We start from the raw sequence: 13,843 nt of genomic DNA, 5'->3' as shown, positions 1-13,843 counted from the left end.
TATGGTTTTTTGTCGGACACCTTTTGGTATATGGAGATTCTGTTCCTTAAATTCTGTTTTTATCCGCTAATAAACCCGCTATTTGACACTAGATGTCGACTGCGAAAATAATAAGCGTTTTGATAAAAAAAATGATGTGTGGAGTGAGCACTACTCTGTATCTTTAGGTATTTAAATAAAAGTAAACAAACAATTTGTAGATTTTCGGGTAGTTATAACATTGGTTAACCAACCAAATACAAAACTGCCTGGATCTGTCACTGAACGACCTTTAACCTACATTATTTGATCATGTAATGTTTTCATCTACCCTCAACTGGCTTAAGGAGCCATTTGAGGGTAGATTTTGTTTATTTTTATTTAAATACCTAAATATACAATTTTATAGATTTAGGCTTACTTATTTAGCTACGATTATGTCAATAAATAGGGTTTTTGGGATGAGCAGTGCGCCAGAGAGAATTTTCAACTGCAAAGTTTTCATATGTTCTCGGTATTTTCTTCTCGGCAAACCTTCTTACAGTTTATTTTGCTTTCTATGATATTTGAATTAGACGCTAATGAGTGATGTAAATGTTAAATAAAACAATCGTCAACAATAGTCAACAGTTAAAAACATTGAGTAATAATCCCTAATCTGAGACGGGAACTTTCCTAGTGGAAACTTGCATGAGATTTTTTTCATGAAAGTGTCCAGAAATTATGAGAAACACACAATTGCTAAATAATCCCTAATCTGGGCGGGAACTTTCTAAGTGGAAACTTGCATGAGAATTTTCTCATGAAAGTGTCCAGAAATTTTGAGAAACACACAATTGCTAAATAATCCCTAATCTGGACGGGAACTTTCTAAGTGGAAACTTGCATGAGAATTTTCTCATGAAAGTATCCAGAAATTTTGAGAAACACACAATTGCTAAATAATCCCTAATCTGGACGGGAACTTTCTATGTGGAAACTTGCATGAGAATTTTTTCATGAAAGTGTCCAGAAATTTTGAGAAACACAATTGCTAAACGTAATTTCGTTGCTAAATGCAATAATATTTGTGTTGCATTTGCATATATTTACTTTTTTGACAGTAAGTATAAATTATTATCAGTAAATAGTATTGCTTGTTCAGATGCATAAAATACACGTATATGCAAGAGGGTATATAAGGGTCACTTGTGTTTGTATTATATTATTCATATTCTCTGGGATCGAGGTAATCGACGGAACTCCGACAAAATGAAACTTTGCTGCCTCTTTTTCCTTGCCCTGGTAAGTGAATTGTGTTTTTAATTATTTTACAGTACATATGGTGCTACTTTATAGCACTAGAGTGAAAATGAGCATATTACGTTACTGTGTCGAACATTTAAAGGGCCATATGTACTGAATTCTCAACTCGTGTCGATTTAAAACACTCCCTTCGGTCGTGTTTTAATTTATCGCTACTCGTTTCGAACTTCCTATTTTTCACACTTGTATCGTAATGTACTATTTAACCACACTCTCATAAAAGCCTCTGTTGATTGTTCAAAAACTGATGAGAAAGTTGCAGGTTATCCACGTGTGGGGCAAAGTAATCAAATGCTAACATTGAGAAGTTAGTTCTTAGAATTTAATAGAATTGACTTAAAATGATAATTTTGAATGATAAATATTGAATAACAGTTATTTTGAATTGATTTGGATTGATTTTGTTTGATGTTTTAATGTTACCTAGTATTTTCCTTGCGTTGGTGTGTAAAATTGTTTTCATCACACTTGCTCGAAAAAGATCTTATTTCATGCAGGCGTACTGAAGGACAAAGGCCTATTTTGTTCCCGGGGGTTCCCTAGCGAGTTAAAGCTTTTTTTAATTAATTAATTTATACTAACCAAGTAGCATTAATGAGTTTTACTTTTAAAATACTGACGTTTATAATTTAATATTTTTGTTTATGTTTAAAATTATTTAATTTGATTAATTTAACCGCCGTTTAAAATATTTTAAAATAATTTTTAATTGTGGCTGAATGCCGAATAGTTCTGGCCTTCGATGCCTAACCTATCACGAAATAACAAAATGGCGGACGAATGTTGGATATGTCACCGTATATTTAAAAGTTATTTCGCTTAAAATTTAGTGTTTTTTTCGCAAGTGTGATGAAAAACATTGTGTGTAACTCCGGGGGTAAGAATATTGCAAACTCGGATCTTTAATTCCCTCATATCCAAAATTTCACTAACCCCCGTTGCACAATGTACTATTGTGTTTCGCGATCGCCGCGCGGGTTTTGACATTGTTCATCAATAACTTTGGCAGTCAAATCCCTTAGCTATATCACTAGCTATTTTATACTTAAATTATACTGCTATATCACGTATAGCTGACGTAGGGGCGAAGACCGCGAGGTTGAAGTGGGACTGGGCGAGTCACGTTTGCCGCAAGTGGAAGCCGCAAGTTAAGTGTCTGCCGCAAGCGGACGTGGCAGGCCCAGACGAAGATAGCGGGACGACCTATACTCTGTATCTTTAGGTATTTAAATAAAAGTAAACAAAATCTACCCTCAAATGACTCCTTAAGCTTTAAACATGATTTTTTTGATGATTTTTGATGATAAGTAAGACAAAGGCTGAAGTGAGAAATGAGGGGATAAGCTCAGATGATGAGGATGAATTCCATGAGGCGGAAGCAGAAGGCCAGAGACCAGCGATTTTCCAGCGTGCTATGGAAAGTCTACTAGCGGGCATGGATGGCGTGTTGTGCTTGTTGGACGACGTGCTCATCACGGGCAGTGATGAGCAGCAGCACTTGAACCGGTTGCACGCAGTCCTTAAGCGGTTGCAATCAGCGGGGTTAACACTGCAAAGGGAAAAGTGCGTGTTTTTCCAGGGCGAAGTTTCATACTTAGGGTATGTCATCAATAAAAGCGGTTTAAAAAAATCATCGGACAAAATAGAAGCGATGGTAAATGCACCTAAACCTAAGAATGTTAACGAGTTACAGTCTTTCTTAGGGCTCGTAAATTATTACCGGAATTTTGTACCGGAAGCATCGACAATCCTGAGTCCATTGTATGACCTATTAAAAAAAGGTATAAAGTGGCATTGGTCTAGCGAGCATGACATCGCGTTTAATAACATTAAAAGTGTCTTAGCGTCGGATCAGGTACTTGCGCATTTCAACCCTAACGCGAAGGTCATTTTAACAGTTGATGCATCCCCCACCGGTCTATCTGCTATTTTATCACAGATCGAATCAGATGGCACCGAAAAACCGGTTTCCTTTGCCTCGCGCAGTCTTAACGCAGCCGAAAAACGTTACTCGCAGTTACAGAAGGAAGCTACTAGTATCGTGTTTGGTATACGTCGATATCACCAGTATCTGTACGGAAGGTCGGTACCATTCGTTTTACGCACAGATCATAAACCCTTAACCAGCATTTTTCATCCCGAGCGTGGCATTCCCGAAGTATCTGCGAATAGATTACAAAGATACGCAATGTTTCTAAGTGGCTATAATTACGTCATAGAATACGTACGCAGCGCTGATAACAGCGCGGACTACTTATCGCGGGCTTGCTTGCCGCCGCGAGGGAGCGGGGAGGATGCAACTCGGGTCGACCCGCGCGATGTTTGGGATCGAGCTGCATACATTTGTTTTGTCACGGATGGTAATATGCCAATTTCTGTTAATGAGCTTCGTAATGAAACTAGTAAAGACATTGTTCTACAACAGGTAATTAAGTATACCGTGACTGGCTGGCCTCATAAAGTTAACGATATAAAAATCAAACCATTTTTTTTATGTCGTACACAATTATCAATAGAGAACGGGTGTGTTATGAGGGGTCATAAAGTAGTTATACCGGGAAAATTACAGGGAAAAGTGTTGTCTGAATTACATACCTCTCACTTAGGTATCGTCAAGACTAAAGCGGAGGCACGTTCAAGGTTATGGTTTCCCGGTATAGACGAAGCAATAGAAAAAATGATAGGTTCGTGCGACGTTTGCATTCAATTACGCCCATCTCCGGCGCGAGTTCCATTAGCACATTGGGACTTACCCCCCACGGTATTTTTTAGGCTCCACATTGATTTTCTGGGTCCTATAAATAACCACACATATTTAATCGTTGTGGATGCATACTCTAAATGGGTGGAGGTCTATGATATGGGAAACACGACATCATCAATGGCGGTCGTAGATAAATTGTGTGAGTTTTTTTCGAGGTTCGGATTACCTGCGGTCATCGTAAGTGATAACGGTTCATCCTTTTGTTCGCACGAGTTCACCGCCTTTTGTAACTTAAACGGTATACGACACATGACGTCACCTGCCTACCACCCGGCCAGTAATGGTCAAGCGGAGACTATGGTCAAAGTGATCAAAAAGGGGATCAAATCCAGTTTACTAACAGGACGTAATGTACGAGACAGTAAGGTTAAACTATTACAGTACTTGTTCAATTATAGGAACTCCGTTCATTCTACCACGGGCTCTTCACCAACTGAACTAGTATATGGACGCAAATTAAGATCGCGTTTAGATTTACTGCATCCGGTTACGCCAACGCCCTCATCCCCATCAGTCACTCTGGCTAATCTTGTCAAAAATAAACAGTGTTCGCAAAATAACAAGCTGAATCGGAAGAATAATGAAACCTTTACAACGGGTGAATGCGTTCTATACAAAAAAATTACCAATAAAAACAAGTTCACTTGGTCTAAAGGTGTGGTTGAAAGAAGACTGGGCAAAGTTGTATACTTAATAAAAGACATTATTTCTTCAGTATGTATTAAAAAACATAAAAATCATATGCATAAGTACAAAGGTAATCAAAGTAATTGGGATTATTGTGACGCACTAGATTGTGACTTACCTGAGATACCCTTACCCTCTGCACTTCTTGCGCCGCCGCCACAAACGCCGCCGCCGCCATCGCCGCCGCCGCTGCAAACGCCGCCGCCGCCGCAAAAGCCGCCGCCGCCGCAAACGCCGCCGCCGCCGCTGCAAACGCCGCCGCCGCCGCAAAAGCCGCCGCCGCCGCAAACGCCGCCGCCGCCGCCGCAAACACCGCTGCCGTCGCCATTGGCGATACCAACCCATGGACCACTGCCGGGTCCATCGCTCGCGCGGACTATGGCCACATCATTGGACGACCCCGTAGAGGAAGGAAGTAAGACAAAGGCTGAAGTGAGAAATGAGGGGATAAGCTCAGATGATGAGGATGAATTCCATGAGGCGGAAGCAGAAGGCCAGAGACCAGATTTGCCAGACGTGGCAAGTGATGCGCCAATAGTACCCAAAAGATTATTACGCAAGCGTACCAATATTAGTTTTAAGAAATATTTTTAGGAATTGTTTTAGGTTAGTTATGTAACTAGGGGGAGGAAGTGTTACATATGTGTGCGTGAGGCTGCGTCCACACGCTGTTAGTTGTTTAAATATATGCCAGTGCGCTAACGGCCGTCTGTGGTTTTACTCGCTCCTATCCCGTATTTATCAATCAAATAACGTAAGTTAAAGTTAGTTCAGTGACAGATCCAGGCGGTTTGTATTTTAGTTGGTTGACCAATAAATGTTATAACTACCCGAAAATGTACAAATTGTTTGTTTATTTTTATTTAAATACCTAAAGATACAGAGTAGAGTATAGACACCATCAGTAACTGGCCAGAAATAGCACAACAACGGGAGCTGTGGAGATCACAACAGTGGACACTATAACGGGCTAATAAAAAAATAAGTACTGCTATGGTATGCAGGGTAACGAAATAAAATTGAACGTAAATAAAAATTAGACATATTTTCACGATTTTTTTATCGAGCCAATTTTAATCTTTTACAGATTTTGCTTAGCGTCTGCCCTCGAAAATATAGTCTAGTTTCTAAGTGAATTTTTTCATGGCATTGACTTGATTAAAACGTGTAAATATTCAACATAAGAACTGCAAGTTAGGATCAGCCCCCTCTTATTGTACGGTTCCCACCGACCGGCTGGAGTCGGGCAAGTCGAAGCGCATTTTCACATTTAAATGACAATACTGCACTACATAAAACTACATAAATAAGAGCCTGTTTCACAATGTCCGAGTGTCTGAATAAGCTACTTGCCACTTATCTGACGAATAAAGTCACCGCTGGAGTTTCACAATCTTCAAATAAGTTTAACTGGTAGATAAAGTGCTAAGTTTTGTATGAAGTTTTATCCGGCAGTTAATTTATTTGTTAATTAGCTATCAATACTTTACTTCGACATTGTGAAACAGGCTCTAATTATTAACCCCCTTATTCATAAACGTATACTAAAGTTACGATGCCGCTGATCATCGTTTGTCCCTTTCCGACGTATTGGTATGATGGAAAGGGACAAACGATGATCAGCGGCATCGTAACTTTAGTACACGTTTATGAATAAGGGGGTAAGTATTAAACTTTTCTTGTTTTACTTTTAATTCTGGGATGTTTTTAAAACAAAATGAAATGCTTTCAGATCACCTTCGTAGCCAGCACTCCATGTAAGTCACTAATGTGCAGTGTTTAAAAAATCGTAGCGCAAAGGGTAAAACGGGACCCTAAGAGTCTGTTGTCCATCTGTCCGTCTGTCCGTCACCAGGCTGTATCTCATGAACCGTGATTGCAAGACAGTTGAAATTTTCACAGATGATGTATTTCTGTTGCCGCTATAAACAACAAATACTAAAAAGTACATAACCCTCGGTGGGCGAGTCCGACTCGCACTTGCTCGGTTTTTTAGAACATAGGAAATTACGTTTGCAAAAAAATATGAAGCAATTTTGAGGCCTTTTTTAGTAACGTCATTGATTTGAAACCCGATTTCGTGACTTTCGTTCGATTGAAAAAATCACGAACATAGGTCTAAAACGCACCAGAATTAGTGTTTTTATTATATTTAAAGAGTTTTATGCTAATAAGCGCGATTTTATCAAAATTGCTACGAGTACGATAGCTAAATAGGAAGAGTTTCATGACTATTTTTACAAATTTTAATACACTTGTAAGGAAATAAATACATTTTATCTAGATTCCTTACAGTGCGTATGTAGTCAGAAAATGAACAGTTGTCATAACAGTTTCGCATCTGGCTAGCTACGCAGCTACGCTTATTCCTTAGCTTAGTGACAGACGTCAAACGACGAAAATGGCGGACACAATTCGTTCTCGATAGCCTGTCTAGTACATAAGTATATGCCAGTGTACTTAAGTAACAGAAGCATTTTCAAAATATGTATATTTTTCAGTTTTTGAAGTCTTGGACAAGCCTAATGTTGGCGCCGCAGCTCCCATAAATGGTAAGTGACACACATACACACACACACACACACATACACACACATACACACACACGCACACGCACACACACGCACGCACGCACACACACACACACACACACACACACACCACACACACACACACGCACGCACACACACACATGCACGCACACACACAGACACACACACACACACGCATGCGCACACGCACGCGCGCACACACACACACACACACAATTTACTTTCACAATCCACATCTATTTCAAATTCTCTTTGATCAGAGCCAATGTTTTCTATAGAATAGCTGATATTTTTTCGCGATTTTGGGGTTGTCCCTATAGTAAAAGTTGTTAAGTATGACTTACATAATACTCCTCAGGAGTTCGGTCAAATATAACAATTCAAAAAAAGATGTCAACATTTCGAGCTTTGTTGTTTTCAATTTTTATATTTTATTACCTATGTCCTATGTAATGTTTGGTCGATCATGATGGAAAGAATATTTGTACAACAAGAGAGCAAAGTTTGGTATTTCTTCGAGTGCTAATTTTGAGTCCCGTGCAAACGAAAGCGTCGTAAGGGACTCAAAAGCACACAAGATGAAAATAACTTTGATCTCGTGTAGTGGTTGTTTAAGATCTTTGTTTTCATTGTACAATAAAATACTTAAAGTATGGTTTTTTATTAAATTTTAATTATTACGAACGGATACTTGTAGGGGGATTTGGAACGATGCTGTCTAATATAATATATTTGGGGAACAATATACCGTTGAATTACGTTTGAACATTTTTGTCTTTCTTTTTGCTAATAAGGTGAAAGGGACAGAGAGAATAGAATCCAAATATTTCGTACTTGTATTAGGTTCCGCACGTAGAAATGACATTCGAATATAAAGGTCACTTGAGTGCCATTTTGTCTCACTCGGTGAGGAAAATGCGATTTTGCTCACTGTTTTCAAGCAGCAAATTACCCTTGTTCGAGCTGCTGAGGTGAAAAAGTAATTTGTTGATATGGATGCAAATGGACAGGGTATTTGTTTAACATGTATTAAAGAAAACCAGTCTAATCTAAATTTACTTTTACAGTTCTTGGAGACCAAAAAGCTGCTGGGGGTAAGTAGTATGAATCTTATATTTTTAAAGATAAAGATAAAGATAGTTTCGGATCAGATAAACCTCAGTCCATACAATACATATGACCATTGGCCGAGGTTTTCGACAGAGGGGTAAGCTTTTAAAGGCGACTCCGGTTGGTTTAATGCTCTATTAAGATAAATATTTCGGGCATCTCGGAAATGACTCTAATAATTTTTACAGTACATATGGTGCTACTCTACCGCACTAGTGCGCAAATTAGCATATTACGTTACTGTGTCAAACATTTAAAGGGCCATATGTACTGTAAAACGTTGTACGATACATGTGTCGATGAACTCGTGTCGATTTAAAACACTCCCTTCGGTTGTGTTTTAATTTATGGCCACTCGTTTCGAATTTCCTATTTTTCGCAATTGTATCGTAATGTACTATTGCGATATGGGCGTTTTCGGGGGCGAAAAATTGGTCTAGCTAATAGGTCTTATCTCGGGGAAAACGCGCATTTTTGAGTTTTTATATGTTTTCCGAGCAAAGCTCGGTCTCCCAGATAGTATTAATATTGAATCTGCATTGCTCAGGATGCTATTGAGGATTGAGGCTGCCGAAGTAGTAGTGCATTTGGCATGTTTGCCGATGCGAGTGCGGACAAATTTTTCGCCATTAGGCGAAAAAGTTATTTTATTTCAGTTTTATTATTTCATCGATTCGATATTTGTACTTGTTTTTTTTATTTTAATTTTTATTGTTTGTAAAAATGGACATGTAAAAGTGCCCCTGTGGCCTATTTGCTGAATAAATGTTTGATATTTGAAAGAATAGCCTCACTAAATTTAGCCTCAGTAAATTGGATTAACTTTATTAGCTAACAGTTTGATGAATTTATGTGCGGAATTTGAATGACTAACTGACTGAGACTTAAAACTTGACGTCTGTATTTAATAATTTAATGTTTGTATTTGATAATATTTTAGGAAACACGACATTTATGTAACGTATTTTACTTTGACATGCATAAACTGTGTCAATACAAATAATTTTCACATGCCCTAGGGCCGAGCATATCAAAGGTCAACAATGTTAATGATATCTAATGTACCATATGTTCTTGTGAATAAACTTTCATTCATTCATTCATTCATTCATTCACTGCTGAAACAAGTGCGCGGTAGTGGCAACAGCATGCTGAGAGTCTTGACAGCCCGCTAATTAAATATTGGATTGCTGTCACGATAGGGAGGGACAAGTAGCTCTAAAAATCGGGGTATTTTGTATTTGTGTGTTGTGCCTTTATTTCTAGTTTTTAATTATTTTTTTTATATTTTTTGCATTGTTTTTCTTTGTGTACACTAACCTTTAGGCTATTAAGGTGAATTCTACCATAGAGAAATTAGAAGTACATAGAGTGCTTACTCCATACATCAGTTTTGGTACCAAAACGCTTACTTTTAAAACCGGAACTCTATTTTCAACTCCTACGCTTACTCTGGTTATAATATTAGTTGAAAATCGTTGAGCATTAGACTTTTTGTTTGCCGCTATATCTATTGTCGAGTAGCAGTACTGAGAGTTCCGCTACTCGATGCTAGATGTAGACTACGAAAATAATAGTATTTTTGGTAACAAAACCGTTGTATGGAGTGAGCACTCTTGGTCTTCTTAATTCTCTTTGATTCTACTAACACATCTATGGATTATGTTGGTCCGAAATAAACAATTTTTAATTTGTTCTTTTTTATTTATTAGCGGTTGGAGATGACCAGCGGAACAAAGTGTACCAGGGCGGTTCGCATTGTAAGTGTTACGTTAATTTTATGGTTTAAGTGTTACTGTACTTCTCACAGTCAACCAATTTGATTCCTAGGCCACTATAGAACCATGCCATAATGACTTCTACGACAGTGCTTATTGAGTGATGCGTGTCAAGTATCTAGTAGTTAAAGCGACAAGGTTCTATAGTGGCCTAGGATTCAAATTGGTTGACGGTAACTATATCGTACATAGTATGTTATTGACACAACGAAAAACGCTACGCTTGTTTTTTTATATTCTTTTTTTTTTGTTTTGCAAATTTTGAGAAAAGGAAAACGTATAAACCTAGAATATTACGCTGAAGCAATCGACATCAAAATCAAAGTGATTTGTTAAGATTTAGTTAGCGGAAAACGTTTTCTTCCGAATTGGAATTTTATAGAAAAAGTACCGTTATTTCGTTAAATTCAAAAAGCCATTCTCCCCTCTTACCTCAATCACTTTCCATCAGGTGTGACTAGAGCCAATCGCCGCTCAGTTTATAAAAAAAATTTAGTCACTCAGGAGACATTTTCGGAATCTGAATCTGGTCTTCTGCGTCGATGGTTATATGTGACGTTATCTATGAAAAGGGACCTTATTGTCGATGGCGCTTCAGCCGTTATAAACGATGCTCCGATACAAATACAACGCTGCGCGGCGCAGTGCGGCGTAAGCGCCATCGACAATAAGGTCCCTCTTCCTAGAAATATGTAAATAAAATGAATATATTTTAAGTTCTCATTTTAAGTGAATTGTACAAATTCTTATGAGAATAAAGAATCTTTAACCCGAGATACATATGAGTATATAATCATGGTAATCTGCGTATCAGGTAATTTGCGTTTCTGGCAGTATGCGTCGGACTCGGCATATTATTAATTTATTTATTATATTTTAGAAACATACAGTCGTTTACAAACAGTACAACTGATATACAATATTGCTTAAGTTTAGATCTAGATTTTCATTCGTTACATAAAATCACAGTCTGTGTTTTTTTTAAAATTACAATATTGAATGATATGTAATTATGTATATATATTTGGGTAACATTTAAAATTGTAATCTTAAAGAAAAAAAAAAAAAAAAAAACAGACTGATTTTATGTAAAAAATGAAACTCTAGGTCTAAACTTAAGCAATTTTGTATAGGTACTGTTTGTAAACGACTGTATGTTTCTAAAGTATAATAAATAAATAAATAAATATATAATTACACCTGTGAAGAGTTGAACGCAACACATTCCAAAACTGCAACCTCCGCCAAGCGCCCAATACAAGGGGCGTCAAGGAAGGTGTTCAAGTTTGTTTGAGGCTGGCACCGACTCCAAAAATAAAATAACAGATTGTAAATATATAAATACGCAGATTTGACTTTTATAGTTATTTATTCATAATAGTCTAAATATAAATCATAAATACAATTTTATTTCTAAATTAAAAATAGGCTATAAATAAACTTAAGTCTAATGAAAAACAGTAAATTTAAAATAAGTCTTATAAATAGAATATGTCCTCAAGCTCGCTACCGATGGGAAGTGTGCCCAGAAGGCTGGCCGCATTGCCACGTTGAATGGCAATGCTTATGCGTTGAGCGAAATATTGGCCAGCCTTCTGGTCACCTGTGGTGTCTATGAGGCGCGTCGCTAAATTCTTGTATAGCTGACGCGCGCTTGGCCCCCACGACCCCAGCGTTTCGACCCCAAACGCCACAAAAATATAGCTACTGCCAAGGGTTGCGTATTTGAGGCGTTTGAGGTCCTCCGCTGCGGACGCGGCATGACCAGCATCAATGCTAGTGCCCGGAAGGTGAGACGGCGCAAGGGTGTCTACGCAAGTGGCATCCCAAATTAGAGGCCGTCCCATTTTCCAAGGCACCAGCGTCATGCCGTCGGGCCTCTTGCCGTCGTCTCTTGCCAGACCAACGTGTAGATTTGTGTGATTGATTTCAGAAGTATCTATATAGTTCATACTTTCTAGATGGAATTAAATTGATATAAGGCTAGCCATTGTATTAGGTATATAGAAAGTGTATAGAAATAGATTATAATTGTAATTGTAGGATTTGTAGGGTAGGTATTCACTTGCGTTATTGAAGACGAAATTATTATTTTTTTCTTTTCAGTGCGCTATTGTTTTTTTTGTTGGTCGATTCGTTTCGTGTTATTGCCGGTTTTTTTATTGCCTTTTAGTATTTTTTCGGCGGTTAATTTTTTTTTATTAAATGGTTTTTAAATGTACTAAACAATTAGTCTCCAATATACTAATTCAGTTGCCAGATAAATTATTGGTACTCGTCTAAAATAAACAAAAGCTGTAACGGCATTAAAATAATTCTCATATTGAAATATCTTAAGCTATTCTGTTGTCGCCAAACTATTAATTTTAGTACCTATTTCTATTTTTTTAGAAAGCCTAGGTCTCTATTTTAAGAGGAAAAGGGACGGCTGCTTTCATACAAACGCAGTCCCCATTTCCCTCTCTGGATATTGACAATATGGAAAATATTTTTACATAATTCAATGTATATGAACCATGGCTGTAAACGAGACTTTTTAAATTTTTTGATAATTGCAGAAAATACGAGAAAAAGACAGATTTCATACAAATTGTTAGAGTTAAGTTGGCAGCGCTTTTGACAGCTTAGAAGGTGCAAGTGTTATTTTAAACGACAGACTTCTATGAAATTATGACGTTTACTAAACTTGCACAGGAAGGGCTATTAAAATCGCTGCCAACTTAGCTTGGTCCTCTACCTTATATGCTATTTTGTTTCAGAGAAAGGAGATAGAGGTCCACCCTGAGGAAGGAATCAATGTCAAAAGTGCTCGATTCTTCATACTTTTGCTTTTTTATTACGATTACCCGTTATTTTTAAAATTCTAAATTACAAATACAAAAAATATTAATAAAAATAAATTGTATATTTCATAGTTCTAAATATTTAAATTTCATATAATTATAATTTTTACTCATTTAATTTTACCCTGTTCATTATACTTACTGCTTAATTATTATTTTTTTATTTGAACCTTTTAAAAAACCTTAGCAGTTAAAAAAAGTGTACTTTGCTGATTGACCCTAGGGCCAAAGGGGCCATGGCCAGGCTTCGAAGGGCGGCGCAGGCCCCACGTTTCCAGAAGACGCCGAAAAAAATGCATTTGTGCTTATTGTATGGGGCGGCCCAGGCCCACTGGCCCAGGGCGCCAAACATTAAAACAACTCTGTTTGCTGAACCATAACCAAAAATTGTGTGGTGATCAAAAATGAAAAGATAGTAAAAAATAGTACGTTACGATACAAGTGCGAAAAGTAAGAAATTCGCAACGAGTGGCGATAAATTAAAACATGATGACCAAACGGTGACGAGATGCGAATTACCTATTCGCAAATGTTTTGTACAAAGATAGAGATATTTTATTATTCAAGTAGGCATATTACAATGCGCTTATGAACGTCAAATAAAGAAATTAAGGAAGGAGTAAAAAGCTGTTTATCTTATCTTATTATACCTTTAAACGAGCAATTCTTGTATATATATATGTATGTATATATATTTCCGGGATCTCGGAAACGGCTCTAACGATTTTGCTGAAATTTGGTATATGGGGGTTTTTGGGGGTAAACAATCGATCTAGATTAGTTTTATGTTTGGGAAAACGCGTGTTTTCGAGTTTTCATGCGTTT

At 37.5% G+C, this 13,843-nt stretch overlaps 1 long non-coding RNA gene across 1 annotated transcript; it reads left to right on the top strand.

The window, feature by feature from the left end:
• Window positions 1-1,105: 1,105 nt before the first annotated feature.
• Window positions 1,106-13,168, top strand: LOC133532655 (uncharacterized). The gene is made up of 5 exons (XR_009801735.1): window positions 1,106-1,263; window positions 6,468-6,492; window positions 7,237-7,287; window positions 8,355-8,381; window positions 12,935-13,168. It is a non-coding gene; the product is annotated as an uncharacterized LOC133532655 (long non-coding RNA).
• The last annotated feature ends 675 nt before the right edge of the window (window positions 13,169-13,843 follow it).

The sequence above is a fragment of the Cydia pomonella genome, chromosome 27, assembly GCF_033807575.1.
Source record: "Cydia pomonella isolate Wapato2018A chromosome 27, ilCydPomo1, whole genome shotgun sequence".
NCBI lineage: Eukaryota > Metazoa > Arthropoda > Insecta > Lepidoptera > Tortricidae > Cydia > Cydia pomonella.
Note: the sequence above shows the minus strand (reverse complement) of the source record. Positions and strands in the feature narration are given on the sequence as shown.